Genomic DNA, 17870 nt, shown 5'->3' with positions numbered 1-17870 from the left:
GTTTGATCTCATTGGCGGGGCCAGCCAGCTGAAAGCCTCTTTGAGAAGTTGATGCTTGGCTTGAGATCTGGAAGGTGAGTAAGGGGTCCCCTGGCCAAAGGAAGGAAGGAGCATTCTGGACAGAGGGGCTCTGCAAAGGCCCAGTGGTGGAAGGAAGAAGGAACACTCAAAGTAACTGGTGGGATGAAAGTCAAAAGAGGGATAAGGCTGAAGAGTTAGACAGGGCCCAGCCATGCAGGGTCTTGGAGGGACAGTGAAGTTTGCTTTTATCTAGGAGCAATGGCAAACCGCTGAAGAGATTAAGCAAGAGGGTAATGGGTCTAAACGTTTTGAAAAGTGTGTCCTATCTCATGGGTGAGGCTCTGATGGGCAGGGGCTGGAGTGGAGATGGAAGACGGGCAGAGTGTACATGAGAAGACCCCTCTGGGAGACTATCGTTGCCAGTCAGGTCAGACACAGAGAAGGATTGGATGATGCTGGCGGAGGTGCAGACGTCACTTCCCCTGCTTTCCATTGCTTGGTGGACAATACACTTGATGATGGATCAAGTTCTTGGGTGACCTTGGAAAAGTCATTTAACCACTTTCAGTCTCATTTTCCTCATTGTAAATGGAATTACTTATACTACATTTCTACCAGCATGACTTGGTGTACCAGCTATGACAGCAGCGGCTGTATGGGAAGGTGTAGCAGACTCCGAAGCTCCCTGCACATGCTCGAGCCTCCCCCAGCTTGGGCCCACAGTATAAATCTCCCGAAACAACAGATCTCTCGGACTGGCCTCTGCCTCCAGTCTCACCCAAATCAATTCCTCTTGATAATAATGCAACTTGGTAATAATCATTTATAATTAAATACAGATCTAAACAAATAATTCCCCTATCGCCTATGTGTCTGTATTTATCTGACCTTCAAGGTCTCCATAATCTGATTCAAGTTTAACTCCTTGCCAATATTTTCGTCACTCACCCCCTTCCTTCTGCTTATGCCTCACTGGGACCTGAACACGTCACGTGTTTCCAGGCCTCCCTGTTTTTGCTCGCTTGCCCCCTCTGCCTGGAATCACCTCCTCCATTCTCTCTAATAGAACAGAAATAATTGCCATTCTCTAAGGCCCGTCTTCTGAGTCAGCTTCCTCATTCTTGCAAGCCAAATGCTTCCGTTCATTCCTCTAGAGGTCCTGTAACATTTTTTACTTCTACTTTGGCCTTTAATCAATTTTCCATGTGTTCTTTTTCCGATGTATATGAATTTCCCCCAGCTTTATTGCAAACAGGAAAAGAGCAGGACCCCGTCTAGACACTGGTAGTCATATATATTCTCAGTGAGTGTTTATATAATAATTGAGGTTGTGCATTATGGAACTATATTAGATTATCCCTTCCAAGTAGATAATGTAGAAACCTGTATTTTTTTTTTTTTAAGTTCTTCAAAGTCTGTATGTCTATCTTATGGATATAAGACCAAATGGATCAGAAATACCTGGGTAAAATTTGAATTTCTCATTCTCCTCTTAAAATCAAACAATTTAACTAAACTAAGTCAAACTAAAAGGATCTCAGAAATTATGCAGCTTAAGTATCCCCATTTTATGAATAAGATTATATAGTTTCAACTTAAGTCAACCCTCCAGTTAGGACTGTTACAAGCTACAAATATAGTGACCGTCCTGAGCCCCTCTCTTCTACGCTTACCCTGATAAGGCTCAGTCACTAGGGCCCAAGGGACATTTAAGGCATGGCAGGCTGCCAAGGTTCTCATTCAACCCAGCAGATGGGTGGCAATACCTCACTTCTCCCATTTGCTCCTCCAGGAAGAAGACTGGGCAAGCACTCTTTCAACTTTTAGAGACTTGGATTTTTTTTCTTCTTTGCCCAAATTAGTCGTTTTAAGAACAGAGGAAAGAAAGCAACTTGTCACTTCTGTCACACACACAGGCCCAGCTAAGATGTGCAGAAGGGTGCTCTCCTAATACCCGAGTCCCCTTGCTGTTCTCCTGGGTCTTATCTTCATCCTACTCAGCTTCTTGTGGCCCCAATATTATATCCCAGAGTCATCCTCCTTTCCCTTAAAACTCTGGCCCAAATTGGGCGAACAAGCCCTTCTCTTCTTTCCTGAAAGCAGAGCTGAGACAGCCAGACATCGCAGCATAGGGCAGTTATGAAGAGTAACCAGAGAATTGGAACCAAAAAGGCAAACAGCATCGCAACGGCCACATTTCCAAGGAGGAGCTTCTGATACAGAGAGAAATACAGACTCACCTCAGAGGCCGGGGCCACCTCCCAGGGACCTGGGTTCCCAGTAGCTTGTCTCCAGTTCTGTCATCGGTGCTCAGCTTCCATTAGTGCTGTGCCTGCACCTATGAAGTGAGATCACACACTCCTGCCAAGCTTATGGGATCCCTGTGAAAACCAAGGAAAACATAGCCATGAGACACAACTGAGACACCTTTAAATCTGATCAAATATAAGACGTTTCTTTCCTTTCGTTGGTTTGGGGGTTTGTTTTCCTCCTTGATCTATCACCCTTGGACACAATTCATCATATGGCTCAGAGGAAATACCTATCAGAACCCCAGCAGACACCTGCCAGAAAAGAGAGAACTTAATAACGGTTTAAAAAAGAGGATGGCAGGCTGGGCATGGTGGCTTGCGCCTATAATCCCAGCATTTTGGGAGCCCGAGGTGGGCAGATCACCTGAGGTCTGCAGTTTGAGACCAGCCTGGCCAACATGGTGAAACTCTGTCTCTACTAAAAATACAAAAACTAGCCAGGCGTGGTGGCAGACACCTGTAATCCCAGCTACTTGGGAGGCTGAGGCAGGAGAATCACTTGAACTCAGGAGGCAGAGGTTGCAGTGAGCTGAGATCATGCCGTTGCACTCCAGCCTGGGCAAAAAGAGCAAAACTTCTCTCCAAAATAAATAAGTAAATAAAATAAAATTAAATTAAAAAGAGGCTGGCACAGAACCAGGGCTCCCTTCGACTGCACTTGCCACCCTCCGATGAAGGCAAACAACTTACTGCACTCCAAATCTCAATTTAGAAAAGGCCTACATTGGCCAGGCACAGTGGCTCACACCTGTAATCCTAGTACTTTGGGAGGCCAAGGCAGGAGGATCACTTTAGGTCAGAAGTTCGAGACCAGGCTGGCCAAAATGGTGAAACCCCATCTCTACTAAAAATATTTTAAAAAGCTGGGCACAGTGGTGCATGCCTGTAGTCCCAGATCCTCTGGAGGCTGAGGCAGGAGGATCGCTTGAACCCGGCTGGGGGGTGGAGGTTGCAGTGAGCCAAGACACACCACTGCACTCTAGCCTGGGCAACAGAGAGAGACTCTGTCTCAAAAAAAAAAAAAAAAAAAAGGGAAAAGAAAAGGCCCATATCCACTTGTCAGGCTTACCTGCTAGCAACAGGTGGCAGCTTCCAGCCTCCTTCTCCCTAACTTGAGGGACTGAAGTGAGTGGTAGGGTGGTGGCCTGGCTGAGGAGGTCTTTTAGTGACCCCCAGAAGGTCTGTTCCTCAGTGGGCTCACCTGAAGGGCCTTATCCCCTCTACTGGTCTATGCCTGCTGTAGCCACCCCACCTGGGTGACTTTGTGAACTCCAGATGCAAATGTATGGGTATCTGCAATGGGATTCCTCTGCTCTTAACCCTCCTAGCACGTGGACCTAGAAGGGCCCAGAATACAGTAGGAGCTCAATAAACATTCGTTGGCTCTTTGCATAAATGAATGTGAGTTTCAAACGTCAGAGGCCAAGATTTTACTTGGTTTGTATCTGTTCTGTATTTAACAGGTATTCAGGAAAAAGTTCATCAGGCAATGTCTTCATTAAATCATAATAGTTTACCATTTAAAGTATCTACTGTGTGCCATGTGCTTCACAGACGTTCTGGAAATAACCATGAAACAATCACGAGATGTTCTTGTCCCCATATCACAGCTGATGAAACTGAAGCACAGGAGGTTCGGTAATGATGCCAGGTTACTTGATTATTTAATGGGGCTGGAACTTTACCTCCAGATTAACTCCAAAGACCAGCACCATCAATGTAACCAGCTGTCATTCTACTTACCTGTCCTTCCCCACCCACCAACACCATTCCAAAAAAGGATTTAGGACAACTCACTGAACGACGAGTCCTCAGGATCTCTCTCTAGAAAAATCTAGAGAAATGTTCTTTTTAGAAACATTTCCAATTTTTTTGTTCAACTTTTATATTAGTCTCAGGGGGTACATGTGCATGTTTGTTACTTGGGTAAGTTGTGTGTTGCTGAGGTTTGGTGTACAAATGATCCCATCACCCAGGTATAGGATCCAATAGGTAGTTTTTCAACCCTTGCCCCCTCCCAGCCTCCCCGCTCTAGTAGTTCCTCATGTCTGTTACTCCCATCTTTATATCCATCTGTACTCAACATTTAGCTCCCACTTACAAGTGAGAACGTGTGGTATTTGGTTTTAAGTTCCTGCATTAATTCTCTTAGGATAATTTGAATATCAGAAATTATCAGACTTTATCCAGAGCCACATTGGGGAAATAAAGTCATCAAAGAATGAAGTAAATCCAGTTTGATCAAACAGCAGAGCAATGATTAAAATCACCTTGGGATGTCTATTATTAACGCAGTTCTAAGGCAATTCTGGAAGAAAAATCCCATTGAGTGTTGAATGATCACATCCTTAAAACAGGTCCCTCTCATAGATTCTCAAATAGATGTATTTGAGGAGCAAAATACTCTCTTGTTTTTATAAACTCTGGGGGTGTTTATTTAAAAAATAAAATCATGCTACTTATTTATTACCAAATCAAGGTACTTTTTATCTTCTAATACATAAGAAGCTTTTGTAGAAAACAGGTTGATGTATTTAGAATGTATTATTTCTATCTTTGGGGAAAAAGGGGCTGTTAATATCCAGGAAGACAGACTTGAATGAGACGCTGGTCAAACGCGTTCCTCAAAGTCAGACTTTCTTCTGAAAGGCGCAAAGTTTCCCTCTCCTTTCAGGCTTGTAGAAATGCCAGCTTCCACATTGGTGGAAAGCTTGGGGGACTGGATGAGGTTTATTGTTGTGTTTGTTTGTTTCTTTGTTTGTTTGTGAAAAGGAGATTACATCAGAAAGGGCCTAAAAATAAAGGCCAAGTCTCCATCAACAGGGCGGCCACCCACCTGCACACGCCCAGGGGCCTGCATGCCTCTGAAGCCTCATTCAGGTCTGTGGCAGAGTATCTTCATTCTGGCTGCTGTTGGAATCATCAGAAGAGCTTTCAAAACTCCCAGAGTCCAATCCTCAACCCAATGCAATGACATCAGGAACTCTGGGGAGGACCCAGATGTGATTTTTTTTTAAATTCCCTGGGCAATTCCCATGTGTAACCCAGGTTAAGACCACAGCCACTTCAATTGTCCCCTGAAGCCCAGGTTGTACAAGGATGTCGAACCATCAAAACTCAACAGCAGTGCTTGCTTTAGCAGCACATATACTAAAACTGAAATGATACAAAGAAGAGTCACATGGCCCCTGCTCAAGGATGACATGCAAATTCGTGAAGTCCATATTTTTAAATTTCGTGCCGTGCATTAAGAAAAATAATAATAAAAAAAAAAAGACAAAAAAAAAAATAAGCGCAACTCCCCTTGGCCGGGCGCGGTGGCTCACGCCTGTAATCCCAGCTCTCAGGGAGGCAGAGGCGGGAGGATAGCTTGAGCCCAGGAGTTCGAGACCTGCCTGGGTAATATAGCGAGACCCCGTTCTCCACAAAAAGGAAAAAAAAAAAAAAAAAAGACAAAAGAAAAATAATAAAAACAGGCCGGGCACAGTGGCTCACACCTGTAATTCCAGCACTTTGGGAGGCCGAGGTGGGTGGATTACTTCAGGTCGGGAGTTTGAGACCAGCCTGACCAACATGATGAAACTCCATCTCTACTAAAAAATACAAAATTAGCCCAGTGTGGTGTTGCATGCCTGTAATCCCAACTACTTGGGAGGTTGAAGCAGGAAGGCAGGAGATTCACTTGAACCCAGGAGGAGGAGGTTGCAGTGAGCAACCTCCTGGCACCATTGTACTCCAGCCTGGGCAACAAGGGTGAAACTCCATGAAAGAAAAGAGAAGAGAAGAGAAGAGAAGAGAAGAGAAGAGAAGAGAAGAGAAGAGAAGAGAAGAGAAGAGAAGAGAAGAGAAGAGAAGAGAAGAGAAGAGAAGAGAAGAGAGGAAAGAAGGGAAAGAGAGAGAGAGAGAGAAAGAGAAAGAAGGAAGGAAGGAAGGAAGGAAGGAAGGAAGGAAGGAAGGAAGGAAGGAAGGAAGGAAGGAAGGAAGGAAATACAAACAACAACTCCACAGCAGTCAGCATCACATAGCCTGAGAGGTGGCATCCTTGGCTCTGCCCCCAAGCATATGAATCCTGCCTCCATTATAATTCTAGTTATGAGACCATAGGCATCCACAGAGTGCTGAATATTTCTATGCCTCCATTTCCTCATCTGTAAAATGGAGATACAGTCCTCTCTTTGGGAGTCGTTGTAAAAATTAAATAAGGTGATATATAGAAGGCACTTAGCATCTGGCTGGAACATAATGATAGACTGGTAGTCATTATTTCCGGAATCTCAGTATTCCATCCTGAGTTAAGAGGTGAAGAGTGAACAGTGCTTGGTGGCCTGGGAGGAGTTACGTATAATTTCTCTTTTCTCTTGCTTGCCACCAATCACCTTTGCCTCAGAGTTTGGGTGGGGCACAAGACAACTTGTAAACCTCAGCCTAGTTACAGAGCGGCCTTTAAAGATTGTCCCCCAAGGTAAGGGGCAGTGTCTCTGGGTGGTGGAGGAGTAGCTGCCCTTGGGGGATGTGTCTGGGTTCCTAGACATTTTAGGAATGATCAGTTTCCTAGGGGAGGGCATCTGACGATGGATCCAGGGGTTTCCGAGACCTGAGGGGCTATGAGGAAGGGGAGGACCCTTCTGTCTTCTTGACCTTCTGTGTGCAGAGTCACTACGAGTTCAGTTAGGCACCGTGAGCAACAGGAAGAACAGATGCTCTGGCCCAGCTTCCTCTTTTCTGAGAAGCGGAGAGTCTGAATCATAGAAGACGTGCAGTGATTCAGATTTTGAGATAAGAAAGGACACATCAAAACAGTAATCTTCAGTTTTCCCACAAGCAGCTTCTCTTTGAACACATATTTTACCTGCAACTACTAGCTAACAAATCATAGGCCACCGTGAAGCTTGTTTTATTGGCAAAGGATCAATTCAGCATGTCTGACATATGCCAGGCTCTGGGCATGTAATATCTCATCACGGTAGGCTGAGGCTCATGGACTAGAAATAAACTGCCCAAGGTCACTCAGTTGGTAAATGCTAGATTCCAGAGACCAGAGTTTTCCGGGGCTCTCCACCTTGAGCACATATCAGAATCCTCTGCGGTCTTGTTGAAACAGATTGCTGGCCCCACCTCCAGAGTGACTGATTCACCATGTCTGGGGTGCTGCCTGAGAATCTGCATTCTTTTTTTTTTTTTTTTTTTTTTTTTTTGAGACAGAGTTTCCCTCTGTCACCCAGGCTGGAATGCAGTGGCGCACGACCTCGGCTCACTGCAAGCTCCGCCTTCCGGGTTCACACCATTCTCCTGCCTCAGCCTCCCCAGTAGCTGGGGCTATAGGCGCCCACCACCTCGCCCGGCTAATTTTTTGTATTTTCAGTAGAGACAGGGTTTCACCGTGTTAGCCAGGATGGTCTCGATCTCCTGACCTCGTGATCCACCCGCCTCGGCCTCCCAAAGTGCTGGGATTACAGGCGCGAGCCACCGCACCCAGCCTGAGAATCTGCATTCTTAACAAGTTCCCAGGTGATGCTGATGCTACCGATCTGAGGACCACAGTTTGAGAACACCTGCGTCATAGCAGCAGCATCAATTACTATGACTCAGCCATTAAGAAAAAGGGAGGGGAAGTCCTTAAAAATACCTCTTGAAGAGGTGGTTAAGTTTCCCCCACTCGCCCTCCCTATCCAACACTCACACACACACTGCTGACACCATCATTTGTTGCACATATGTATTCTTCAGAGATAGCAGAGGCTTCCTGCTTTATTGAGATCCAGTCACACCCTGAATAATGACTGAGATCAGCAGACTGAGATTTCACCAGCCTCCCTTGATTGCCTCCATGAGAGCCTTTTCTTGGGCCAGGTAAGGAAAAGCCCGAGAGAGAGAGAACAAACTGGCCACACAATGCAACCGGTGCACTCTCAGCCTCTTCAGGAGACCTTGGCAACCAGGGAAGCTTGATTGCAATTTGTGGCTATCAACACAGGCTGGGCCTCCGGTGACCTCAGACAGCCTTTTTGGTGATGTTTGTCTGGTTTCCTAGCAACCTGAACATTAAGGAACAGAGGTGTAAACAAACCTGCTGGCTGCCCCCTGGCCAGGTATCGGGAAGAATTTCTGCAGCAGTGGAAGGGTCTCAGCTGGCAGCTCAAATAAGCTCTGCGATCCCACCCACAGGGTGTAAATAAAACCACATTCCTGTATGCCTCCATGACAATTAAAGCCACGCAAAAGCACAACTGCAAAGGATATGGTGTAACTGTGAACCGCTGGCAGAAACCTTAGCTCAGTATGTAATAATCTGAAATAAAACCTGTATTTTAAAGCTGATGGCTTTGAGAAATATATGTCATGCCATTTTTAGAAGTCACTCTTGTGACGTCATTACCATTTGCCCAATAGCATGAAACAGACTAAAGCGGCAGCAAATGCTGTCCCAGTGAGATGTCTCGTCCTGAGAGACGATGTTGGAAGGGTGGATGTTTGGAAAGGAAGTGACAGTGTGAGCTTAAGAAGCAGCCAAGCATTCAAGCCCCAGCTCTGCCATTTATCAGATGAGTGACCTAATCCTAATACCCCTTAGGTAGTAGGCGTATTAGGGAATTAAGCATATCATCTAATTCCCACGGCCTGACCAGTAGCAGATAAGATACCCTAAATCTGTCCAGGTATCTCATGGCTACCCACCACATCCAAGCCATCATCTCTAGTCTGGATCATTGCAATAACCTGCTAACTAGTTTCCTTGCTTCCATAGTACCCACTCAACAGTCTGTTCTCCACCTAGTAGCCAAAGATCTTTTTTCTTCCATTGTGATAAAATACAAATAGTGAAAAATGTACCATCTTAACCATTTTAAGTGTACAGTTCAGTAATGGTAAGTATATTCATTTTATTGTGCAACCAATCTCAGAATTTTTTTTTTTTTTTTTTTTTAAGACAGAGTCTCACTCTGTCACCCAGGCTGGAGTACAGTGGCATGATCTCAGCTCACTGCAACCTCCACCTCATGGGTTCAAGCAATTCTCTCGCCTCAGCCTCCCCAGTAGCTGGTACTACAGGCGCGCACCACCATGCCCGGCTAATTTTTGTATTTTTAGTACAGTTGGGGTTTCACTATGTTGGCCAGGCTGGTCTCGAGCTCCTTACCTCATGGTCTGCCCGCCTCAGCCTCCCAAAGTGCTGGGATTACAAGCGTGAGCCACTATGCCTGGCCAGAACTTTTTCGTCTTATAAAACTGAAACTCTGTACCCATCCAGCAACTCCTCATTTCTCCCTTCCCCCAGCCACTAGCAACTACTATTCTATTTTCTGTTTCTATAAAGTTGAGTACTCTAGGAACCTCATGTAAGTGTATTGATACAGTGTTTGTCCCTATATCACGTAGCATAATGTACTCATCCATGTTGTAGAATGTGTCAGAATTTCCTTCCTTTTTAAGGCTGAATAGCTGCCCATAGTGTGTATATCACATTCTGTTTATTCTTTCTTCCAGTGGTTTCCACCTTTTGGCTATTGTGAGTAATGCCACTGTGAATATGGGCGGACAAATCTCTCTCTGAGACCTCGCTTTCAATGCTTTTGGATATATCCCCAGAGGTGATATTGCTGGATCATAAGTAAATTCTATTTTAAAATTTTTGAGGAACTGCCATACTGTTTGTCTTCCTTTTTTTTTTTTTTTTTTTCCTTTTTTCTTTTCTTTGAGATGGAGTTTCGCTCTTGCGCCCAGGCTGGGAGTACAGTGACGTGATCTTGGCTCGCTGCAACCTCCGCCCCCAGGGTCAAGCAATTCTCCTGTCTCAGCCTCCCGAGTAGCTGGAATTATAGGCACCCACCACCAGGCCTGGCTAATTTTTGTATTTTTAGTAGAGACGAGCTTTGTCCTTGTTGGCCAAGCTGGTCCCGAACTCCTGACTTCAGGTGATCCACCTGCCTTAGCCTCCCAAAGTGCTGGGATTACCGGTGTGAGCCACCGTGCCCGCTGTGCCATTTTACATCCCCACCAACAGTGCAGAGTAAACTTTTAAAGAAAGACTTCAGCACTGTTGACATTTTGGGCTCAATACGTGTTTGTTGTTTAGTAGCATCACTGTCCTCTACCCACTGGATTCCAGTGGCAACTTCCCCCTTCCTAATTGTGACTGCCAAAAATGTCTCCAGGCATTGCCAAATGTTCCCTGGGGGCAAAGTCACCCCTGGTTGAGAATCACTAAATTTAATCATAGCTCTCCCCAGCTTAAGCCTCCCATTGCCCCGAGGATAATATACAAACCTTCTCATAGCTGACAAACTGCTCGAAACTTCTTTTTTTTTTTTTTTTGGAGGTGGAGTCTCACTCTGCCACCCAGGCTGGAGTGCAGTGGCATGATCTCGGCTCACTGCAAGCTCCGCCTCCCGGGTTCACACCATTCTCCTGCCTCAGCCTCCCGAGTAGCTGGGACCACAGGCGCCCACCACCACGCCCGGCTAATTTTTTGTATTTTTAGTAGAGACGGGGTTTCACCGCATTAGCCCAGATGGTCTCAATCTCCTGAGCTCATGATCCGCCTGCTGTGGCCTCCCAAAGTGCTGGGATTACAGGCGTGAGCCACCACGCCTGGCCCCTCGAAACTTCTTAGACCTCATCTCCTTCCACCTCCCAGGCACTCACTAGGTATTGGCCACAGTGACCATCTTTAATCCCTCAGATAAAACAAACAAGCTTATTCCTACCTCAGGGCCTTTGCACTTGCTGTTCCCATCACCTACACCCCACTCCCGGGTTTCTGCCTGGCCAGCAACTCCTTACCATTCACACCTCAATTCATGTGTCACCTCGTCAGGGAGGCATTCTGTGATCACCCAATCCCAGCAGCCACTCTCCTAACTAAGTGTCTTGATGTTAAAGACTTTAAGAAATACATAAGTCATAGGATTTTTTTAAGAAGACAATGTTGTGGTCATTTTCGTCAATGTCTTTATCATCATCTATGATGTTCATTCTTTGACTCTTTTTTGTTCTGTTTTTTTAGAGATGGGGTCTCACCATGTTGCCCAGGCTGGAGTGCAGTGGCTGTTCGCAGGCATGATCACAGCTCATTACAGCCCTAACTCCAGAACTCAATCCTCCAACTCGCTCCTCCCACCTCAGCCTCCTGAGTAGCTGGGACTACAGGCACATGCCACTGTACCCAGCCATGTTCATATTTTTATGATTTATGGAATAAAAATATAATTTATTGCCCAAATTAGGACATTTTGGGAATGAAAGGGCATGCTAAGAATAGTTAACAGGTAGGGTTAATAATCCCAGGAAAACCACCTACTGTCACTAATTATCCATCTCCAGGCTAGGACGTGGCTCCTGGAGAGCAGGGAGTGGGTCTGTTTTGTTCATCACGTATCCCCAGCACCTACAATGGTATCTGACATGCAGTAGAGCTCAGTAAATATTGATGAAAAGATGGTAAAACTTTCTGACCTCAATTACTTCAACTATAAAAATGGGTGTGATAACGATGCCAACCTAGAAACTATTGTGAGGACTAAATGATTCTCACAAATGTGCCAGCTGAGCCTCAACAGAGCACTTATTTCCTTCTGTGCTACTGCCATGGAGAAGTAAAGAGCTGGGCTGGTCACAGTGGCTCGCACCTGTAATCCCAGAACTTCGGGAGGCCAAGGTGGGCAGATCAGTTGAGTCCAGGAGTTTGAGACCATCCTGGGCTACATGGCGAGAATCGGTCTCCACAAAAAATTAATCAGGCATTGTGGCACATGCCTGTAGTCCCAGCTACAGGGAGGCTGAGGTGGGAGGATCACCTGAGCTCAGGAGGTCGAGGGTACAGTGAGCCATGATCACACCACTGAGCTCCAGCCTGGGTGAGAAAGCAAGATCTTGTCAAAAAAAAAAAAAAAGAGGAAAACTTAACCTGGAAGTGGAATTCCAGAACTGGATGTGGTGGTGTAGTCCAGATTCACTATCCCAGCCCAACATGAGACTCACCTGGGTGTGTTTCTAAAAATACCAGTGCCCAGGCTCACTCTCGGCCAAGAGAAATGGCAGCTCTGGAGGTGAGGCTCGGGCAGGCTGATGGTTTTTAAAGTTTCCTGGGAGATTCAGACACACAAGGAGGGCTGAGGCCCCTGGATTAGGTTAAATCTACAAATTCATGGAAGAGGAATCAGGCCCAGAAAGGGGGCCTGCCCACAGTCACACACTCCGCATGGCAGAATCTGCACTGGATCCCAGGTCTCCTGGCTCCTAGTCAGTCCACTAGATGCCACTCTATCAGACGCCTTCTCCCACTGGTGTAACTTTTCAGCCTTGGAAAGATCCTGAGGACATTCTATGGGAGGACCCAGGCTTGCTGAGGAGCCCCAGTCTTCATCTGCAGGAGCAATGAGCCAAGTTCAAAGCCAGGTTAAGCATCTTGTTGAATGGCCCTGATCATCGCGCCCCTCCCAGCTCTCAGCATGGGGGCTGTGGTAGACAGTCTCCATCTGCCCATGCAGACCCAGCCTCTAGATTCCCTCTGCACCCTCTCCACCTCCTCCATGCCCAAGGAGGCTGGCCGCTGAGCTCTGTGCTATCCATGCTCCTCTGCCTTCTAATTCAGTTCAGCCAGTGAGTGAGAGGAGAGTGGAAATAATGCTGGATTCTGGGAGGACGACCTAGTCAGGTGACTCTAACACTCCAGCTGACTATTTCACACAGTCAGAACATAGTAAATATCCTTCCTGTCTGAATCATGACAAGACCAAGGTAAAATCTGTCCAATGCTTGCAGGAGGAAATGGAAATTAGCCTATACTTATAGCACAGCACTGACAGAGAAGAATCATTTAGTAAAACAGAACAACAAAAATAAAAATCAGCTTTGTTCTCTGTTCCCTTTGTTGTTCTTGTGAATTATATTTTTCTTCTCTGGTACAGGGCCACCTTCATTTTCCTTTTTCTAATTTTGTTTACTTTAAAAAACCATTTGGAGGCCGGGTGCAGTGGTTCACACCTATAATCCCAGCATTTTGGGAGGCCAAGGCAGATGGATCACCTGAGTCCAGGAGTTCAAGACCAGCCTGGCCAACGTGATGAAACCCTGTCTCTACTAAAAATACAAAAATTAGTCTGGTATGGTGGCATATGCCTGTAACTCCAGCAATTCAGGAGGCTGAGGCAGGAGAATCGCTTGAACCCAGGAGGCAGAGGTTGCAGTGAGCCAAGATCTGGCCACTGTATTCCAGCCTGGGGGATGAAGTGAAACTCCATCTCAGAAAACAAACAAACAAACAAACACCATTCGGGGCTTTTTGACAATTTCTTGAGAGGCTTTCAAAGGGCTCCTGTAATTAGAGTAATGCTTTTCCCACTGTTTGGAAAGTGATTTTCCAGGGACGATGTACTAGAGCTGGACCCAAAGGAAGACACATGTGATCCCAGCTCCCTAAGCTTACTCAACAACCTGGGTCAGCACTGGCCCCTCCTCAGAAGTGCTTGGGGCCACCCCAGAAAGACTGGGACTTGCTGACCTGCCATCTGCTACAGAAACTTGGACACTTGGAAACTTGTCCAAGAACACACGGAAGTTGTGCATTGACCCCAGAGGAGCCCAGCCTATTCACTTCCTACTCCGCTAACTGCCATGACCCCAGTAAGTTCTTCCTTCCAGGTCAAACTGGGAGACAAGTCGCTGAATCTCTTCAGACCTCAGTTTCTCGTGTGTAAAGTTGGAATTGGGATCATGTTTACGCTGAGGACCAGTGGTAAATAGTCAACTCTGACTAGGGTTTCTGATCCTGAGGAAGAGAGGGGCCTTGTGAGGACTGGCAGTAATGAATGCTGAAGTCATGGCAAATAGTAGGTGACTGATAAATAGTAGTTACTATTACTTCCTAAGGTTTTGAGAGTGTTGAATATCATAATGTGTAAACATAACCAGTGGATGCTAGAAACATAGTAGATGTTCCATAAATGATACAATATATTCGAAAGCAGGTCTAAGAATATCTGTGAAGAAAGCTTATAAGTAGCGTACCCTGCCTGCATTTGACCTGGATTATTCTAACTCTTCTGTTGCCCTTGGACAGTATCCTCTGGGGTCCCCTGTGGTCCCCAACAGACATAGGGTATGAGTGATGACAAGACCCATCATGAAAGTTAAATTTTTCATTAACGATAGAAAATGTGAAACGATAGACACTTTGCAAACCTTATTTTGAATTCTGAATTCGTTGCAAGTTGGAGTGCAAATGTGGAAGCAAAGATTTGTAGCCTTGATTTGTGAATTGTTACAGTCTTCCTATTGTTTTCCATAGGAGATGTTGTTTTCTGGAGCATTGGAGCCCTGGTGCAGCAGGCAAGGGGCTGGGGCTTTCTCCCGGCCCTTCCCTTAGGTATCTGTGTGACTTTGGGGCTCTAGTTTCTCACCTGTCGCCCAAGGGGAGTTGAGCTAGACAGTAAGTGTGTGACTTTCCATTTCCCTAAAACTCTGACATGCTGGGGGAGGAAGGCATGCTACTACTGACAGTGAAGTCCCTGAAGAGGTGAAGTGGGATGGACGTTAAGTCCACCCCAGAGCCAGGGAAGGTCCCCCCAATTAAGAATCCTGGAAAACTGGGGGCGAGGAGGGGAATGGTAGTAGGGTGGGGTGTGAGGAAGTTATGGGGTCGTGGTAGCAGCAGTCGGCTCTCAGGGAGTGACCAACTGGGGCACAGGCTAAAGACAGAATTCAAAAATATAAGCAGAGCAGGACAATAGGTTTAGTCATGTGGACATCCTTGGCCACCTTGATAAGCACTCTTCAGTAAAAGCCTGACTGAAAGGGGTTCAAATGAGACTAGAAAGAGAAGAATTAGAGATAGTTAAACACATTTGGGAGGACTTTTGCTGTAGATCTAGAAAATCATTATTTGGAGTAAAAGAGATCTCTATAAACACTTAGAACAGGGATTGTCATGTTGTAAGTGCTGACACATGTCAGCCACTCCTGATTATCTATGTCCCCATTTGATCCTCATCACATTCCTGAGAGGCCCAGAGGTCAAGGTTTATCAGAGTTTGACCTGAGAAAACTGAGGCAGATTAATACAATGACTTACTCAAGGTCTTGCCCCTAGCCCATTGGATTATCCATTCAGGCCACACATGTCTGCTGACTGCCTGCTCTGCACTGAGATAAACAGATCAGGAAAGAGTAGAGTTGGAGCTAGGTCTCCTGGTCAGAAGATCAGTTATTTCCCTAATATACTAGGTGAAAGTGCTTAGCATGTTTCAACTGATTTTTGCTATTAAATATGTGAGTTACAAATCATCAAGGCAACGCAATTCCTTGAGTCTTCAAAGAGTCATCAGTCTCATTACTAGATACATTTATTTGATCTTCATTTTTAAAAATACGTAAAATAGCACCTCCTACCAGAGGCCAGAAACTACCCTTCATGTTATGTTTCTGAGCTTCTCTGAAGTGGAAATCAACAGTCCTAAGGATGGAGCTTTCCTCTCATAGAGGGTCACCAGCATTTCCAGACTATGATTTTGGGCTCTAGAAAGCCACCATAGTTGGCCTCTTGGCAGACTCTAAAGAAAGAGGTTAATTACTAATCAGTCTTGGGTTTTTTTAGACACATGAAAAGCCATCCTTTGGGAACAGGGCTGAAATTCTCAGTTCCTCAGCCCTCCCTCACTGTCAAAGAGGCAGAATATAATCAATTGCCTGGTATTTAAAAGATTAAACATCCGAGTGCAATGCATCTCCTTGAACTTTATTACCAATGTTCTCTTTCTCAACCTCTTGAGTAATCCAATTTTTCTGGACAAGGAAATTGAATATAGAATCAGAGAAGAGGCACCAATTAATCTCCCTCCCACCAACACTACCACCCAGTGCTGTCTAGAGGCAGAGATACACTTAAACTCTTTCAAATACAATCCTTCCTTAGGGAGTTTAGGGAGCTGTATAGCTCCCTACACAGCTTCCTTGGGATCCGTATCCACCAGAGTCCCTTCTCTAACATGGAAGTGAACAGCCAGAGGGAAGGATGGGCTTCCTGGCTACTAGCTAAGCTGAGATTTCAACCCCAGCACTGCTTTCCAAGCCTTTCTGCCGATACCACAGCCCAGTGGTTACATGCACAGGCCGTGGAGTGAGCCAGGCGAGATCCAATTCCTGGAGCCGACACCTACTTTCAGTTTGCCTTTGGGTCCTGGATTTCAATTGAGATCCACCCGAAAGGGTTATACAGATTGAAGAAGGCAATGTGTGCTGTATAAACTTCTAGCACAGTTCTAGCACTTAATAAATCAATGTAATAATCATTCATTACTACTGTTGCTTTTACACACATGAGAAGAACCAGAGAGAAGCAGGAAGATTACAACAAACTCAGTTTAAACATTTATCGCTGGCTAAACATATCACCTCAATTTAACTCTCTACGCCACTAAAGATGGTGCATACTGTATTCGGATATTACCACGTATGTGGCCTCTGGAACTGGTGCTGCCTTAGAATCACAGCCCTCTGGGACCAGCAGCCTTGCAGTTTCAATATGGACCCTGTGTTTTTCCTCCTCCCTTAGTGCACAAGCTTCCTTTCCCCTACTATACTTCTGGTGGTCTATGTTACAGGCTGAATTATATCTCCCCAAATTCATATGCTGAAGCCCTAACGCCCAGTACCTCGCCCTGAAAGATGTGATTAAGTTAAAATGAGGCCATTAGGGTGGGCCCTAATTCCATTTCACTGGTGTCCTTATAAGAAAAGAAAATTTGGGCACAGAGAGATACCAGGGAGGCATGTGCCCAGAGATCATGAGAGGACACAGGGAGACGCCGAGGGGAGAGGCCTCAGGAGATAGCAAACCTGCCAACACCTTGACTTTGGTTTTCCAGTCTCCAGAACTATAAGAAAATTAAGTTCTGTTGTTTAAGCCACCCAGTCTGTGATATTCCATCATGGCAGCCCCCATGACTAAGACAGTCTATTTATTTTTCCCAACATCCAGACTCATCTATGACATCAACTCACGAGTTGAGATAAACGATGCTGACTCATTTTATGGTGGCTTTAGAGATTCCATTACCAGACAGCTACATTCAAGGGGCCACTCAACAGTGGCAGGGAGGGAAGAGCTACACCTCTGCAGAGGACCCTTTCCTTCTGGTCCATTATTTTCCCTGAAAAGACTCCTGACCCCTAAAGGTAAGACAGGAGCACTTTCTGCTTATTCGCATCCCAGCTTCTTCCCATGGCCAGGAGCCTTCCACACCTTCATTTCCAGTCACTTCATAGGAACTTGCCTCTCATAAAGAGGCACCAAGCCTCCCACAAAAGGAATTCACAGTTTCCAGTCCCGGTTCCCACACTGAGTAACGTGTTTCACATCAGAGGCACTGTGGCGGGCTCCACAATGTAGCTGTAATCTTCACATCCAAACTCCTCATCATCAGCCTCCTGGGTGTGCACAGGTCCCCCATATCCCACACATTTGCACTGAGCAACCCTAGGGGTAGGGGACAAGGGCACGGAACACAATGTGAAGAGCACACACTAGGGCTGTGCAGTGCA

General features: G+C 45.8%; 1 non-coding gene across 1 annotated transcript; it reads left to right on the top strand.

Moving 5' to 3' along the window:
* Positions 1–5459: 5459 nt before the first annotated feature.
* LOC112424413 (U6 spliceosomal RNA) lies at positions 5460–5563 on the top strand. Its single transcript, XR_003015159.1, has one exon. It is a non-coding gene; the product is annotated as a U6 spliceosomal RNA (small nuclear RNA).
* The last annotated feature ends 12307 nt before the right edge of the window (positions 5564–17870 follow it).

The sequence above is a fragment of the Macaca nemestrina genome, chromosome 8 (assembly GCF_043159975.1).
Source record: "Macaca nemestrina isolate mMacNem1 chromosome 8, mMacNem.hap1, whole genome shotgun sequence".
Classification (NCBI taxonomy): domain Eukaryota; kingdom Metazoa; phylum Chordata; class Mammalia; order Primates; family Cercopithecidae; genus Macaca; species Macaca nemestrina.
Note: the sequence above shows the minus strand (reverse complement) of the source record. Positions and strands in the feature narration are given on the sequence as shown.